Source organism: Quercus lobata, chromosome 10 (assembly GCF_001633185.2).
Source record: "Quercus lobata isolate SW786 chromosome 10, ValleyOak3.0 Primary Assembly, whole genome shotgun sequence".
Taxonomy (NCBI): Eukaryota; Viridiplantae; Streptophyta; class Magnoliopsida; order Fagales; family Fagaceae; genus Quercus; species Quercus lobata.
The window spans coordinates 1,633,160-1,651,166 of record NC_044913.1 but is presented as its reverse complement, the minus strand read 5'-3'; the positions used below and the strand labels follow the sequence as shown (position 1 = coordinate 1,651,166).

The following is an 18,007-nucleotide window of genomic DNA, read 5'->3' as shown; positions in this document are numbered from 1 at the left end:
ACATCATACAACTACACAATCATAAAATGATCATACAACGTGATCACAAATATTTTGTACATGATCAAATTGCAAGGGGAAAAGCAATCCTTCTTCAAGCCAACATAGAAGGGGACAAAAATGTGAAATATGGACTAGCAATTGCGCTGTAATGTGGATCAAATGACGAGGGAATACAACTACCATTTTCGATTCTAAATCAAATGGATACAAAAAAAAAAAAAAAAAAAAAAAAAAAAAATCTCCAAAATTATCAATAAATCCTTCAACATACAACTTTCGGAACAAACACATTTCGTATCCCAAAAAACCAAGCATGCAAAAATATTGGAGTGGATAATTGGGATTGTGAACCTTACCCTTAGGGAAACAAGGAATTACATGTAACATGCAAAATGTGTTCAATTGACTTAAAAATGTATAAATTAGTCAACTAATTATGGTAGAATTAATATTTCAAAAAAAAAAAAAATCAATTCTACTATAAAGAATCCTCATTTTGTTCCAAATAGTAATCTCTAATAAAAAAAAAAAATAGTTTCGTGAGCTAAAGTAAAGGTCTTGTCAACATGAATCCTACTATATATTGGTGATATGTATATAACATAGCTCGAGACATAATAACATGACAAATATTAATAACAAAAAGATCATCCTAAAAAAATTTATTATGTGCAACGTGTGGATTCGCGACTAGTTTTGTTAAATTGAGAAAGCTAGATTCCAAAATCACAGATTACACATGTTATGCCTAGAAGCAATATATTAATTAATTACACAAAACAAAAAACAATCAAAGACTTAACATTTTTTCCCAAGAAACAAAAAGGCATACCTTTGTGAGGATGATATCCAAAAGATCAGTCTCGATCTGCTTTTGAATTGCACAGCTCAGCTTGGTAGCTGCAAATCAAATATACCTTAGTAGAAACCCACACATGCACAGCACTATACCGAGTAGGTAAAAGTCCTCTCTGCTCCCATTATTCTCATCCTCTCCCTCTTCCCCTCTCAGTCTCCCCCTGCTGTCCCATCTGTCTCCTTGTTTCTCACTCAATGCCTCTGTACAAGCAAATATTTTTTTCTTTCTCTGTTTTCCTCTTGGACATTTTTCTCACCCAAATCAGTGAGTTTTGAAAGTTCTGAAAAAGAACCGTTTTGGCTCAACAAGAGACTATTCATTTGGCTCTTCACACGCCAGACACAAGAACATCATAGGCCTTTGGACTAGCCATCATAATAACAATTAAGCTAGACATTTAAGGTTCTAGAAAGACTATTTGAAGTATTTGCAAAATGAGGTCAATTGATCCAGCATGAACAAACAATGAACTTGGTAACGCTCAGACTAACACAGGAACTTGTTCAATGAAGTTATATGAACCTAGCAAACCTAACAACTTATGTGCAGCAAATATTAAACATAAATAAATAAACGGAAACTTAAATACATAAGTCCAGCAAAAAACATTAAAAAAATAAAACAGGAAATAAACCAAAACTAATGTCATGACTCATGACCGGAAACAGAATGCAGTCACATTAAGGCTTATTGTGATTGCTTACATAGTTCAGATCTACCTTATATGCGTCTTTTGTAGGATTCAATACATCCTTGTACAAAATAATCATACAATCCAATCTGATCCACTCAATCTCAAGTATCACAATTTTCTCCACTGATATCATTTACGTCCATGAGAAGGATAGTGTTGCATTACAGTACCCCCAAGCCACACAATATTACTGACCCAGCCCAAATATTATTTGTTATGACTTGAGGAAAATGATAGCCATATCTATACCATATTCCAAACAGACTAATAATATTACAATTAAGAACACCTCTTCATCATGTATATAACACAATTTACACACAGCCAATCCATACCATCCGAGATGCCACAAAAAGTCATTTAATTGCTTAAAAGTCAAATAAAGAACATAATTAACTTAGAAATATGAAAAGTATGACAATATACATAAAATTATTAGAAGGCCATATATGTCAGACCATGTTTTGGTCCACCGCTCAACAAAATCCAAAAAGCCGAAACTTGAGGCTCAAAAATATACATACATGCCAATACCAAACATTAACATTTAGTTCAGAATTAAAGAGTATCGCCCCAAAATAGAAATACAAACAAAGGAAAATCTAGGACAAGACAATATAAGTTTAACAGCTTATGAATGACCATTAGAATCAGAATAGCAGCAACTGATTCATTCTTTTGAGTTTTGACATTTACGCCGAAAACACTGTAAGAAACACACAAGAAATATATGAAAGAAACACAAATATTAACAGTTCATGGTATATATCTAACTAGTCAGAAGGAAAGACAGATGCAATGAACTCCTCATCCTCTAAGTATATTTGCAAATTCTTGGACTCCATTAAAAACCTAACTGCTTCCTCATCAAATTCCAGCACGAAGGCCAGCTTGATCAGTTCAGAGAGTGCACCAATATGATCACAGTTCTCCCATAACACACCCTCAGATATTGCTTCAGAAAAATCTGTTGCATATTCAATTTGATTCTTATATCCACTAGACCTGTCCAACTTCTGTGTGAAAAACTTTGAAGACTCTCTATCCCAGCATATCATTCGGCTTGCTCTTGCTTTCACGATCTCCCCTGAAGAAAGTGATAAACTGTACTTTACGCCTATCGGTTCAACTATCTCAAGGAAAGTAATATTCAGAAGCCCTCGGATAATTTCATGCCTTCTTTCAGCTTCCATTTTCATCACAGGATTTGCTAGAAAACCAAGGATGAGTGTAACCAGATCTTTTGTAATCAAATTCTCCTTTGGATTCACCTGATTGAGTTGAGCAACATCCACTGTGTATGATTCTTCCTTCTCTACAGACTCGGATATAGTGCGAACACCAATCTTCCTGTAAATATCAAACAACTTCATCTGAGGTAAAGAAGGCTTGCTTGGCTGAGGGTACCAGACAAATAGAGATTGAGCAGAAAACCGATTGAAGAGATCTTTCAGCTGAAGATCATCAGCAATAAAAACATCATGCTTGTTGAACAGCAAAACTTCATCTGAGCCTGAAGCAACTGGCAATTTCACCAGCTTCTCAGTGATAGTTTTCTCAGTCTTTTCACCCCAGTGCTTCAAAACATACCCCCAGAACTTAAGACAGTTATCATTTGACAATCGGTGTCCTGAAATTTCCCAAGCCTCCCAAAGCTTACAGTAATCGGAAACTGAAGGATTGCATTTAACATGGAAAGCACGTGAGAAGAAGTTAAGTAAATTTTGCTCATAATATTTGTCAAGCACTTTCAGCTGCAAACTGAAGAGACCATCCTTGTCATGCAGAACACATTCACAGGGGCTGACCCACTCTCCTTTCTTATTTCCATATGGGATCCATATCCCTTTTGTAAGTTCACTGTCATTCTCCCAATTACATAGACTCAAGTAATTATATATTCGAACTATAGTAGGGTATTGGAAATGGAGTTCGAGGTGCCTGGCAATCAATGAACATCCGTCTTCAACATCAAGGGTGACTCCTATTGCCTTGAGCTCTTCTTTGTACAGTGTAATATTAGAACCATAAAAATCTTCATCAATAAAAGGTCCATCTGTCCGCTCCAAATAAGAGCCCCATCTAGGATCGAACAATAAGCACTTTTCTGGAGGCCTATAACCTTTAGTGGTCTTCAACCATTTCCGAGAATTTTGTTTTAGGAAAGGATCTGGAAAGGAGTAATTCACTCCTTGGATTAAAATCCGTATGCATTCCAGCAATGAGAACACATTTTCAGCAGTTATCAGAGCAAGATTATAGGGAAAGTGAAGACCAGCTGCAACAAACTTCGCACCATCTGTAAATTCAACAACAACTCCCATGCTCTTCAGCTCTTCCTTGTATTTATGAATGTCCTTGCCATAACAGTTGTCACTATCATCTAAGAAAGGGAGGTCATGAGTAATTGGTAAAATTGACTGCCAATCTGGCCCAAACAGAATGCAATCTCTTGGAGATCTCTTATCACCACGCCTAGTCTGCAACCACTTAAGGTCACGGATATTTTTCCAAAGATCTGGAGGAAACACATATGCATTATCTTTTAGCTCCCTATGACATGAAAGAAAAGAGAGAACAAGTTCGTTAGTCATGGAAGATGCCTCCCGCTTGAATTTGTCAGCAAATTCTTTTACCGCCACCTCAAAATCCACCTTCACCCCAGTTTGCTTCAACTCGTTTCTGTAAGAGAAGATACTGCTTCCATAGAAATCATGATCAATCAATGCAAAACCTTCAAAAACCTGTAGAATGCAAACCCATTTAGGGTCAAACAAGAAACATTCTCCTGGAGGCTTGTAACCAAGATTCGTCTTAAAGCATTTCACACCTCTCAATGCCTGAACAAGTTTGTTCGATGATCCTAGACTTCGCATACATTCAAGTATCAAAAGAACAGCCTCAGGTTTCAGAGATGAGCTTGAAGGTAATTTGAAGTTGTCTACAACGAGCTGATAACGATCATTGAAACCAATTACCACACCAAGCGACTTGAGTTCCTCTCTCAAAGAAAGGATTTCCTCTCCAAAGTAATCTTGATCGATGAAGGGGATGTTACTGATTTGGGACGCAGTTTTCCATTCCTCATCAAACAAAACAGATTCAACTGGAGACCTGTCACCACAGCATGTCCTTAGCCATCTCTTATTCTTGATACTGTTGATGAACTCATCCTGGGGAAGAAACTTTTCCCTCAAAAATCTGATGAAATTTAGTATAGACAGCACTTGGTCTCTACTTAAAGTGGAGTATTCTGTGAAAGACATAAGACGCTTTCCAATAAATTCACATGCTTCTCCATACTCAGACATGACACCAATTTTCTTCAGCTCCTCCTCATACTCACTTATTTCATCACCATAAAAACTTAGATCAATCAACGGAATATCAACAAGCACGGATCCGTTCTGCAAAATGTTTCCCAATGAAGAGGAAAGCATGAATGACTCTGAAGGTGGCCGGTAACCAGGACAGCCACTGGTAGTAATTTTCAGCCACTGGTAGTAATTTTCAGCCAGCCTTTATGCATTTCAAGAAATTCACGGGAATGTAAATTTCTCTAAGTTTCAGATTCCGAATCCAATCCAACAGCAAGAATGCATTTTGCTTGGTGAGTGGTGATGATACAGTAGGAATTGCAGCATTAGGAGGAGATATGTAAGGGATATCAGACGCTACAACATGAGTTTTAAGGAACTCCAAGAGTCTTTCTCCAGAGGCATATTCACCGGCAAAATAGCATGGTCGCAAGTAGTCTTCTGCTAACTCAACGTAGCCTTCATTTGTCCATGGATTTGAACCAATCAATCCCACCCATTTGCTTCCATTGGCAGGGACAAGAACCCCTGTCCTGTGTCTCTGTAAATTTCCATAGTTATCCACAAGTGGCATAGAATTACATAAAATACCAACCTCATGATGGGAAAGAAAAGACTTTTGAAGCGAGTGGTACAAGAAGTGAACAAAGGTAATAGCACGCTTCTGGCAACTATTGAGATAATTGTTAAGGTGAAGTGCATATTCATAGACGCTCATAGCACCAACCTTCACATGATCTCGCAGCCACTCCAACACCGTCTCCCTCTTAGAGAAGAACTGGATAGCTTCTTGTGTGCTTTTCGGCCAAAAAAAGTAATTGGCTGGACATTTGAATTCCTTGTTCCAATCAATCAGCCATGAGATATGATCAGGATGACGAGATAAGGACACCACTCTGTCACGATTGAAATGCATGGATTCATTTATGCTACACAAAGACACATCGCCATAAAGACCCACATATTTTATTAGTTGTATGTACTTGATGTCGGTAGAGTCAAATTTGGACCCCCAGTTATCCGCAACAAATAGCAAAAGCTCCAAGTACACGTCCTCTGACACTCCTTCAACAAGTTTAGAACTTTGAATGCACTTTGCGTACCATTCGTTGTTGACTAGTTCCACACCCAAGAAATTCAATATGTTATCATATTCTGCTTTATCAAATGAGGAGCTCAAAATGTACTTTCCATGTGATGAAAGATGAAACAAGCTCACCTTTTGCTCCCTTGCCTTCCCCAGAATGGTCCAAAAAGCAGGCATAAGCCTACCAACTTCATGAGGTTTATGAAATATCTTCTGTGGTGTGTAAGACTCACTTGGAAGAATACTTTCTTCAAGAAGCTTTGATTTGATCGACTCCCTGACAACATTCAACGTTTGATAAGATGAGCTGTCGATGGGAATGAACCTGAACATGGAAGCTAAACTAGACACTGGAGCATTTTCAGTATTTTTAACTAGTGAAACAAACGCATTGATAAAAGCAGAGGGCACGCAGTCAAGAATCCCTTGGTTCCACTTGTTGTCTAAGAGAATTGTTTCCCTTGATGAGGCAAGAAGAAAATCTGCCTGAATTATGAAGAGAAAGTTGGTAAACATCTCTGTGGGAAGAAATGCATAGATCCCAGGTGAGCTCATTCCCCTATGGAGGCGCTCTTCAAAAGGAAAAGCCAATGTGATCACCAACTCTTCAACTTCCGTTCTCCTTTCCACTTTGTTTTCCTGCCTGACAGGAAACTTTTGCCTCCACATAAAGTACCTGCATTCTCCCTCAGACCCCTTACCATTTTCATCAGCAGAGAGATGTATTGTGTAGGACAAAGCATCAATGTTCTTCCTCACCACCAATTCAGTCTCACTTGTAATTGCGATTGCACTTACAGTATTGAGCCTGGGATCGCTATTATGTTCCATTACTGAAAGCCGCCTAATCTTTGATAGGAACAATAGAACTTCAGGATGAACATTTGAGAGCTGTTGTTTCACAGGTTTGACCTTATCGAACTTCAGAGGTAAAACTATTGTTGTTGTTGGAAGAGTAGTCCCAGAACCATATATTTTTTTGATGTCAGAAAGTGTTGGGTTCTCCTCAACCCATTCAGGAACTATGTACCCGAGATTGCAATGTGGGCAAGGCTCTTCATTGAATCGTATCTGATATCCATTGCTGAATATGTATGGTTGAGAACTAACCAGAAAGACACTCTTAAATCCAATTCCTGCATATTAACCAAAGAATAAGCTAATTAGAGGAATAAGAGAACACCAAAATTATCCTGTCTGGTAATTATCAACATCATTATGGTTTTAATCTTTTCTTTCACTATAATTGAATATATAACACATAATACTCTGCATTGATATCTTAAGATTACGACAAAAATATATTCACAAGCATTAAGATATATGAGAGAGAGAGAGAGAGAGAGAGAGAGAGATATTAGGGACTGTCATTTCCATTGTTTATTTGTAATTTTTTTTTTTTTTTTTAAAAGGTTTCAACTTTTAACGACTATTTTTCATTGTAGTGTCTACAAGAACTTCACATATTTTCTAAGTACGGCTAAGTTTTGGAATGCATATCTTGTACTTAAGCCATTAATTGAGGAATTCTCAAACAAAAGAATAAAATAATGAGTAATAAAAATTGAAATAAAGCCGGCAAACATATTTTATTTTATTTTTCTTCTTCCACATTTAAAACATGTTTGGAAAATATTTTCAAAACCTACCCTTACCCATTTGAAAACATATTTTAGAAATGGTGGACCAAACAACCCTAGAGTTTTATTTTAGATTCGAAGAACCATTTATAGTTTTAGAATTTGCATTTAATTATAACAAATTTTGGCTATAATCACTTGACTTTGTCTTTATGTCCTTCACTGTCACCTTGCTTTTTTCGATAATAGATAAAACATTTCTCAAAAAATGTTTTCCTCGTTTTGGAGACTTTGAGACAATTGAAAAACTTGGTCAAACTGAAATCTTTTTTTATTACTAAAAAAAAAAAAACAAATTCTTTGGGGCTAAAAAAGTTTTACCCTTTTCAGGCTTGAGAACAAAACCTCCAAAATGGCAAAATTATCCCAAAATCTATAAAATGACCAAATTGCCCTCAAAACCTCCAAAATGCTATCAAAACATTCAAAATGACCATAACACCCTTTAAACCTTTAAAATTATAAAAATATCCCCCGAAAACCTATAATATGCCCTAGATATTCTAGAATCATTTGCTACAACAAAAACACCCATAAACTCCAAAATGGCCAAAGCAACCTCAAAAATTTTAAAATGCTCTTGTAACTATCCACCCCGCCCCTCCAAAAAAAAAAAAAAAACTTGGAAACCTATAAAATGATAAAAATTCACCCTCAAGAACCTCTAAAATGATAGAAGAAACCTTAAAATTTCCGAAAAGACCAAATTACCCTCAAAACCGACATAATAACCAAAATAGCCCTAAACCTACAAAATTAGCAAAAATACCTTTAAAACATCCACTATGACTATAATTAGATGGTTACAATGGGGGAGGAGGGATTTAAACCTGGATGTCTTTGTTGGAAATACCAGGAGGTGCCAATTGAGCAACAATGCTCTTGGCGATCAATATACCCCCTAAAACCACCAAAATGACAAAAAAAAAAAAATTCCCAAAACCATTAAAATGGAAATATATATATATATATATATATATCTCATGAATCCTCAAAATGACCACAATAGGGCTCAAAATTTTGGGAATTGCTCCAAAATTTTAAAAGTTGTACAAAAAAAACTTAAACTGTCATTTTGGAGGCTTCATTTTTTTTTTTTTTTAATTATGATCTAAATGTGTAAGTTTAAATAATAGTTTTGTTATTTTATATGTGGGGCCCAATAATCTGTGGCCCTGACCCATTTATTCATTAGGGTCTAAGACCCGAGCCGAGGAAGGTGATAACCCAGGATCGGTAATACAAGTGCAAAATAGTCTTGGGATACAGCCGAGGATGATTCAGTCCTCGGCATGTCCAAGATCTCACTGGAAGGAAGGGAAAAAACGGTATAGGAACAGTTTGGAAAAAATCTAAAATATCTAGGTCAATAGAGAAGGATACGCTGGAAAGTATAACGACCAGGGAAAACTGCATTTACTACCATTCAATACTCTGCACCTGACAGAGTCATACTCTCCAGCTTTTACAACCCCCCCCCAACCACTCTGGATGTGGGCTGATGGAACAAGTATCAGTCATGGAGAAGTCGATCCTACACGTGGACGAAGGATAAGGAACACATGCTAGTATAAAAGGAAAAGTAAGCAATCCAGAGCAGGGGCTGGGAAAAATGGCCAAAAACCAGAGCCTCCCAGCCCGCATCCAGGAGAAAGACTCCTATGGCGATTACGATTTAATTACGTACGAACATCACGGAAAAACACCGTCTTGTGACTGAGGCCTAACCTTTCAAACCCAAGCTCTACAAATCATATTGTTTGGACTTATTTACATGCGAACCCAGTATCGTGTTGGGTCGTTACAAATCGTGTCCTCACAATTGGCGCCGTTTGTGGGAAGGCTTGTGTGTTGGCATAGGCAGTAGGTCGAGACAGTTCCCTTGTCATTTCTAACAGCCGGTTGTAGTGTTCTAGCGTAAAGTTCCACTAGGGGCTATGTTTCTTTACTAGGGGCTGCGCTTCGTAGCGTCAGCAACACAGATGATTCTAGGGGCTTGGCCGAGGAGCTAATTCCCCGTAAACCAAGGTCTCATGCCATAGCCGAGGGGTTAATTCCCCCACCTACTTATAGAAATCAAGTTTTAGACAGAACCAAGGTATTGCATGGTCCTCGGACTCAAACCTATGGGGAAACCAACTACTTATCAAAATCAAGTTTTGGACAGAACCAAGGTATTGCATAGTCTTCGGACTCAAACCTATGGGGAAACCAACTACTTATCAAAATCAAGTTTTGGACAGAACCAAGGTATTGCATGGTCCTCAGACTCAAACCTATGGAGAAACCAACTACTTATAGAAATCAAGTTTTTGACAGAACTAAGGTATTGCATGATCCTCGAACTCAAACCTATGAGAAAACCAACTACTTATCAAAATCAAGTTTTGGACAGAACCAAAGTATTGCATGGCCCTCGGATTCAAACCTATGGGGAAACCAACTACTTATCAAAATCAAGTTTTGGACAGAACCAAGGTATTGCATGGTCCTCGGACTCAAACCTATGGGGAAACCAACTACTTATAGAAATCAAGTTTTGGACAAAGCCAAGGTATTGCATGGTCCTCGGACTCAAACCTATGGAAAGGTCGGCTACTTAATAAAATTCTAAGTTGCTCAATCCTCGGATTAAATACCAGAAGAGGTTAAAGCTATGAAAGTTATTAGGAAGATGGTGAAACACCTTATTACTCAGCAACCTGTAGGGGCTGTTCATTTTTGGGTTATATGTCTTCGGATGGTCACCTCCTACACCGCACCGAGCATTCAGCTGTCATCTCGGCTATTTTGGGGTAAGTGTTGTTTTCTCAGGTCGCCATTATTGTGCCAAACAACTCTATTAAGTTCATAATAATATTTTTTCCTTAGCAAGGGTTTTGACCCTAAGCGTCATTTGTTCAAGTTGGCATTATTGTGCCGAACAGCACTCGTAAGTTCATGATAACGTCTTTTTTCTTGGTAAGGGATTTCGGCCCTAAGTATTGTTTTCTCAGGTCGGCATTATTGTGCCAGATAGCCCTAATAAGCTCATCATAATATCTTTCCCTTTTCTTCTTAATAAGGATTTCAGCCCTAAGTATCATTTGTTCGATTCAATATTATTAAGTCGGATAGTTTCGATAAGCACAGAGCAAGATCTTTTTATTAACTGGGATTTTGGCCTTAAGCATCGTTCAAAGTATAGAAATAAAAAAGAAGTCGCAAAGTAGCGCGTCTATGTAGATAACGAGTTACTAAAACAATAAAAAAAAAAAAAAAACACACAAACGAACAGCCATAAATCTTTTTAAGCTTTGCTCCCAAGTCTTTCCAAACCCTGCTCCATTAGCATCCATATTGAGAGGAGGACCTTCCTTGGTGGGAGAGGAGAAGAAGAGGAAGAAGGAAAAGTACCAGGATGGATCTAGTGGTGGAAAGAAGAAGAAAGAGAGGCAAAAGGAGGCACCAGTGAAGGAAGAAAGGAAGAAGCAGGGATGCTTTACCCCTGCGTCAGTCCTGACTCCTAACACGCTGGTGCCATGTTAACTATGATCATAAGAGAGCGGCTGATACTGATAATGGGGGACCCCAGCTCAGTCGCGCCAAAAGTTTGACGCGACGAACCCCTGCTTCGGATTTTGGCTGAAAGGAGGGTAAGAAGGATCTTAAGTCTCTGCCATCCCTGCCCTGACCGAACCATTTTGAATTTCATAAGAACATGGTATTTCTGGGAAGGATATGGTTCCTTCATTACTTACTCCTCTCTCGAATGTTTCAAAATTTAAGGTGCAACTAGTGGATAAAGTAAACTCTGGAGGAGGCTAAGGGTTTCAGATTTCAGAAGGATTAAAAGGGTCTCTGTACAAGAGAAATAACCTCTTGCTTTTCTTCTTATATGAAGGGCAAAACGGAAGGTGTTTAATCTGTCCAAATTTCCAAGAAAATCTGTAAACGAGAATATACCCGTTCCACTTCCCCACACCGTCAATAACCGTCGAATTTAAATGGTCTCGTAAATGGAAATCATTAAAGGCGCGTTTTGGATAATCAAACGGCAGGAACGCATTGTGAATAAATTCAGAGGAATGTCTCGTAGCCCGATATGTTTCCTGGGTAGATGAAGAGACACCAACATTAATAAAGGACAGAGTTAAACGAGCTGTAATAAAGGCTTGGCATTACCAAAACTCTCCTCTCCAACCAAGAGGTCGGACAGCAGGATTTTGAGTGGCTATTGTGGGGCCTAATAATCTGTGGCCCTGGCCCATTTATTCATTGGGGCCCAAGGCCCGAGCCGAGGAAGGTGATAACCCAGGATCAGTAATACAAGTGCAAAATAGTCTTGGGACACAGCCGAGGACGATTCAGTCCTCGGCATGTCCGAGGTCTCACTGGAAGGAAGGGCAAAAACGGTATAGGAACAGTTTGGAAAAAATCTAAAATATCTAGGATAATAGAGAAGGATACGCTGGAAAGTATAACGACCAGGGAAAGCTGTCTTTACTGTCATTCAATACTCTGCACCTGACAGAGCCATACTCTCCAGCTTTTACAACCCCCCCAACCACTCTGGATGTGGGCTGATGGACAAGTATCAGTCTTGGAGAAGTTGATCCTACACGTGGACGAAGGATAAGGAACACATGCTAGTATAAAATGAAAAGTAAGCAATCCAGAGCAGGGGCTGAGAAAAATGGCCAAAAACCAGAGCCTCCTAGCCCGCCTTCAGGAGAAAGACTCCTATGGCGATCACGATTTAATTACGAACGAACACCACGGAAAACCACCGTCTTGTGACTAAAGCCTAGCCTCTCAAACTCACGCTCTACAAATCATATTGTTTGGGCCTATTTACGTGCGAACCCAGTATCGTGTTGGGTCGTTACAAATCGTGTTGGGTCGTTACAAATCGTGTCCTCACATTATATATATATATATATATATTCACTTATTTTGATTGTGCTTATTAGTGAAATTTTCAATAATTTTATTTTGTTCATGCTTATTTTTTTAGTTTGATTTTAGACTGACTTTAGTTGTTTTGATTAATATTTTAAAGTGTTTGATTTAAAGTTGTTGTTTAATATCAATATAGAAAAGAGTTTTCAACAACACAACCAAACACCAAAAAAAAATAATTCAATTTTCCTTGAAAATATTTGGCTAAATTACAAAATTCAATGCAATCCTCTAAATTCACTTTTGTTCAATTTAATACTCTAATTTTCAAATTTGTTCAATTTAGTCTTCCCGTTAATCTTAGTTTAATTGCATTTATAACTATTTACTTTGTTTAAAAAAAATTATGTCATTTTGGCCATTAAATTCTAACAATGACTAACGGAAGGACTGATTTGAACAAAGTTAAAAGTTAAATTACTGAATTGAATTTTAGATAGTTAGAGGGTGCAATATGTAATTTAGCCAAAATATTTTTAGATAATTTTTTTTTTTGGGGGGGGGGGGGGGGGTTGCTTAAACCTAGATACTATCTTTCACCCCTTTTTACTAGAGTAAGGGTCAGTTTGAACTAGAACTTATTGGTGACTAAGAATATACATTGGGTTAAATACCAAAGACTAATACACATTATTTCTATTAAAATTAATTGTCAAATATCAACAATCCCTCATACCTTAACTTGTTTGTTTATGTTTTCTATAAGGTGTATTTGCTAAATTTCATCATGCAAGAAGATTTATTTATTGAATTTATGCTTTGAACACTCTTTCCAAGGCAACAATATTTCATTCCTAGTTCAAGCAACTTACATATGACTTTTAAGTGAGCATTACTAACTTCCAAAACTCTTAACTTAGCATTTATCACTCTAGAGTATATATGTGAAAGTTGCTCCTTTTGTGGATCAAGGAATTTTGATGTTTGACTTAAACAAATAAGTCAATAATGTTATGCTTGTTCTGACTTCTTTCCAAGTCAACCCAATTACAATAATAGTCTTCTTGACAAAATAGCATTTTGAGTAAACCATATATAACAAATTTTGGTGTTATTAGTTCTCATAACAATATTTACACTAGAGTGGCTAGTATAAGTTGTAATTCTAGGAAACTAGGTAAAGTACCTTTCTCTCCAATATAACCACGTTTCCTGTTTCCTTTCTTGGTGGACCGACCAACACTGCAAATAGAGTCAATGTTTTTCGATGAGAAACCTTTCTCATTGTTGAAAATCAACAATGTTGCTAGGGCCCCTGTGTTTGTAATGTCCTCAGAAGTTATGACAAACTCAAGAGATGGATCCACTCCCTCCAAATAATCATTATCTTCAGCATTCTGACCAAAATAAATTCAACATTATACATAAGGCAATAAAACTCAACCTTATTCTTTTACTCCATAAAGACATCTAACACTAAGTCTATATACAAAACCTTTTTTTTTCACAAAAACCATGTTTAGAAGCTTGGAGAGAGAGAGAGAGAGAGAGAGAATAGAGGGGAAGGAGAGAAAAGACCAGGAGAATGATTACATTTTCCCTCATTTAAATGTTTTAAAATTTAAGTAAAAGAGTGTTCCACTTTGTTTGGATGTAATTTTGGAAGGAGAGAAAATTATAATATCATATAAATTAACAATTATAACCATCTTTTGCTCATTTTAAAAGTTCTTCTATGGTCACAACAAAATTCCTTACTCCAAAGTGTCCGTCTACCATAAGTCAAAATAAAATAAAATTACATCCAGACCCGCTTAAATCAAAATTATTGTGAAAATTTTGTGAGCTGTAGGCTCTCTCTAATTTTGAAGCAAAGATTTATTCAACAATCTCTATTCCCTTCCCTTTACATCCCTCTCCTCCTCTTTTATCCAAACATAATTGCAAGAGATAATTTGTGAACATAATACAATAAAGCAGGGACGGACCTAGAATTTTAAATTAGTGGGAGCTGGAATAAAAAGAAAAGAAAAAACTTCAAATAGTATTAGAAAATTATAACAAAAAAAAAAAAAACCAAAATAATTTTTTTTTAGTACTAGGTTGGCTATGATTTTTTTTTTTATATATAAGTTAGAGCATTCACAGTAGTGGTGCTAAAAATTTTAGCTTTTAGCACTTCAAAAAACTATTTTATCTATATTTTTTATCACTTCATTTAAAATAATATAAACAATTCATTAAAATAATAAAGGAAAAGAAAGAATTTGAGTTTTTTAATTGAAAGAAGAGATATAATTTTAATAAAATATTTTGTTTTTAACAACTTACTACAGTCAATTGGTATTTATACCAATCTATAGTAGTTGTAAAAAATTTAGCTTTAATTTTAACTTCTCCAATAACATATGATTTTTTGGTTTAAAATTTTTTTTTTTTGAGGCTAAAATACAATGTCTATTGTGAATTTTTGTATTGTCTTTGTTAAGTTTTTGAGTTAGATAGATGTTATTTGAGTAGAGCTAGCTAAACTGATTGGGGGAGAGAGGGGACAAAGTTTTGAAAGTAGGCCAACTATAAAAAAAAGAAATATATAATATCGATTAAATAAATTTGGACTAGGGGCCAGTCCCACCAGGGTCTGTCCCTGCAACAAAGAGGTTTCCCTGGTGGGCCTATGTAAAATTAATAATTTGTTAACTGAGTAAGTTTGGCATCCTACAATTTCTAGTAGTTTGTGAGTGTATGGTTCTTCGGCACGTTTTCACGTTTTTTTTTTTTTTTTTTTTTTTTTTTAGTAATATCACATGAATTTACTGTTTTTTCTTACAGTAATATCACATGAATTTACTGTATAAGAGATATAAGAGACAAAGTATACTATTTATGAGTTCCACAATATTATTAATATATTTAAAAATTATTTTGTTATAGTATTTTTTGTTTTTAGTTTTAGCAAAAATAAATTGTATTCAAATGAACCCTTTATCTAACATCACATGAATTCACTATATAAGAGACAAAGTATACTGTTCACGAGTTTCACATCACTATTTACATATTTAAAAATTATTTTACTACCATATTTTCAGTTTTCAATTTCAACGAAAATAAATTGCATCAAAATGTACCTTTGTTAAAAGGTTATGTAACTAAGTTTTGTAAAAAAGATTTGAGTTAATTTAAAATATTAATAATAAATATAATAATAATTTTTTTACTTCGACTAAAAAAGTAAGAAAAAAAGCACAAGTTGAAGCTAAAATCTTCTAGCCAGTTAAAATTGAGAAATCGTGTACAAACTCAGTTAAAATTGTAATAATCGTTACTCAAACATATATATATCATTGAGAACCCATAAGAAAAACACACAAAAACAAACATATACTACTAAGAAAGAAAGAATGAGCTTGAGAAAGTAACCTGAATGAGTTCCATTAGAAAATGTACATCCTTGGCATAAAGCTCAGCAGAGAGGTTCTTGACAGCTTGATGAAGATCCTCAGTTAATGGGTTCTGTTCCCTTCCAATGGAGAACTTTTTTCTACGCATCTCTTCAACGTGTTCTCTAGCTGCACCCTCCATATTTGTAACTAACAACACACACACACAACTTAAAAACCAGAAATTTTTATGCTTTTACTTACACAGAGAGAGTCAGAGAGCAGAGAGAGAGAGAGCAAAGTGAGACTGTGAGAGCGTGTGAACTGTGAAATGTACACACAAATATATAAAGAACTTTGTGTAGAAGTTGCTGACGAAGCTTTACTTCTCAACGAAGTAGAACAAAAGCGAGAGAGAGACTAAAGTCTAAAAGTGATGAAAGAAAAGTAAAGGGTCCGAGGCTAGGAATGTACAGACAATGGAGCTTTACACACTGATTCGACCACCTCATCCCTTTTTTGTTTTTTCTTTATCATATTTCCAAAGGTCACTGACTAGGGGGCGAGGAATCATAGTGGACTGAGACTTTTTGATTTTTGAAAATTTTTTTTTCTTTTGCAAAGAGAAACTTTTGGACTTTGATTTTATTGGTCTTCTTTTTTAGTTTTCCTAGAATATTGTCATTTATTTATGATTATCACTTGTGGTTCTACGGGGTTTCCTAACGTACGGTGCAATTATTGACGTGACTACTATAGTTTCTCAGAATTTTTTTAAATTCGTTTGGTTGGAGAGTAGCAAAAGTGGGAAGATAAAAAGTTGAAGAATAAAAAAAATTTATTTTCTATCCTATTTGTTCGGTTTAGGATAGAAAAATAGAGGAATGAAAAAATGAATTTGAATAAATTTATTCATATACCATTGTTAAAGAATAATGTCAAATTAAAATAAAAAAAGTGACAAATAATCATAAAAAAAATAATCACTCAAATTTATTAAAAAAATAAAAATCATGTAAAAAAAAAATCACATCTAGTTAAAAAAAAAAAATCACGCCAGGCCCTAGAAAATCAAAAGAATAAAAAAGAAGAAGAAAAGAGAAGGGCAACGCCCAGAAGAGGAAAACAAAAAAGAAGATGCCCACGCCTTAAAAAAAAAAAAAAAGGGTGTTGCCCAGAAAGAGGGTGAAAAAAAAAAAAAGGCAGCGTTGCCCCAAAAAAAAAAAAAAAAAAGAGGCAACAAGGCAAGGCAAGGCAACGTTGGAGAGGAAAAAATAATAATAATAATGTGCACATACAAAAAATTATCCTCACTCAGTTTTTTCTCCATTTTGGAGAGAAAAACTTTTGGTGGGTCCAAGGAGAAAATACTTGGACTCTATAATTTATTTTCGTTCCTCTTCATCCAACTAAACACACTTCAAAAATATTTTCCTTTCTATTTTTTCTCCAAAGTTTTCTATTCACTGTGTTTCACCTCCAAACAAACACTTCCTTATGCTCCGATTGATTAGATGGAATATCTTACATATAATTTTTCACTTATTTTCAATATTTGTTAATATCAAGAAAAATAAGTTAAAAATAAAGTTAATATAAAAATATGACTTACTTGAAAACAACTTTATTTTATGGCAAGTTATGTAAAAGAAGTTGAAAAATCTTTTTCAACACATTTAAGATAGTTACCAAACATAATAAAATGAGATAACTTTATAAAATATATTATTTAAAAAATACCTTATTCTCTTGAAAATTTTAATATTAAAAATATTATTTTCTAGAAAAATTTAACATTGAAACATACTGAGTGTAGTTTCTTTTGGGATCAATTTCACTTTATCCTCTAATTTCTTGGTTTGGATTTGGGCTCTAGTTTTTAAACAAAAATTTTACTAAGTGATAAGTACATTAAGTGTCTATTTTTTTATGGATCTAGATTTTAGTAAAGTTTCATGTCGTCAAATAAGAAAATTGAGATTCGATTTTCGCCTAAAAAAAAAAAAAAAAAAAAAAAAAAAAAAAAGGCTAATTAGTGTGTTGGCCTAATAATAAAGAGTAATCATTAAAAGTGGACTCTATAGGTTGAAATTATTTCTTAAAAAAAATTCAAAATTAATTTTCTATTTGGGTTTGACACGAT

The 18,007-nt window shown here is 35.4% G+C and overlaps 1 pseudogene across 1 annotated transcript; it reads right to left on the bottom strand.

Moving 5' to 3' along the window:
• Positions 1 to 2,080: 2,080 nt before the first annotated feature.
• LOC115965531 lies at positions 2,081 to 16,310 on the bottom strand (annotated as a pseudogene). Its single transcript, XR_004086078.1, has 3 exons — positions 15,905 to 16,310; positions 13,668 to 13,878; positions 2,081 to 7,096 (listed from the first exon to the last, which is right to left on the bottom strand). The product of XR_004086078.1 is annotated as an uncharacterized LOC115965531 (transcript).
• Positions 16,311 to 18,007: the final 1,697 nt, after the last annotated feature.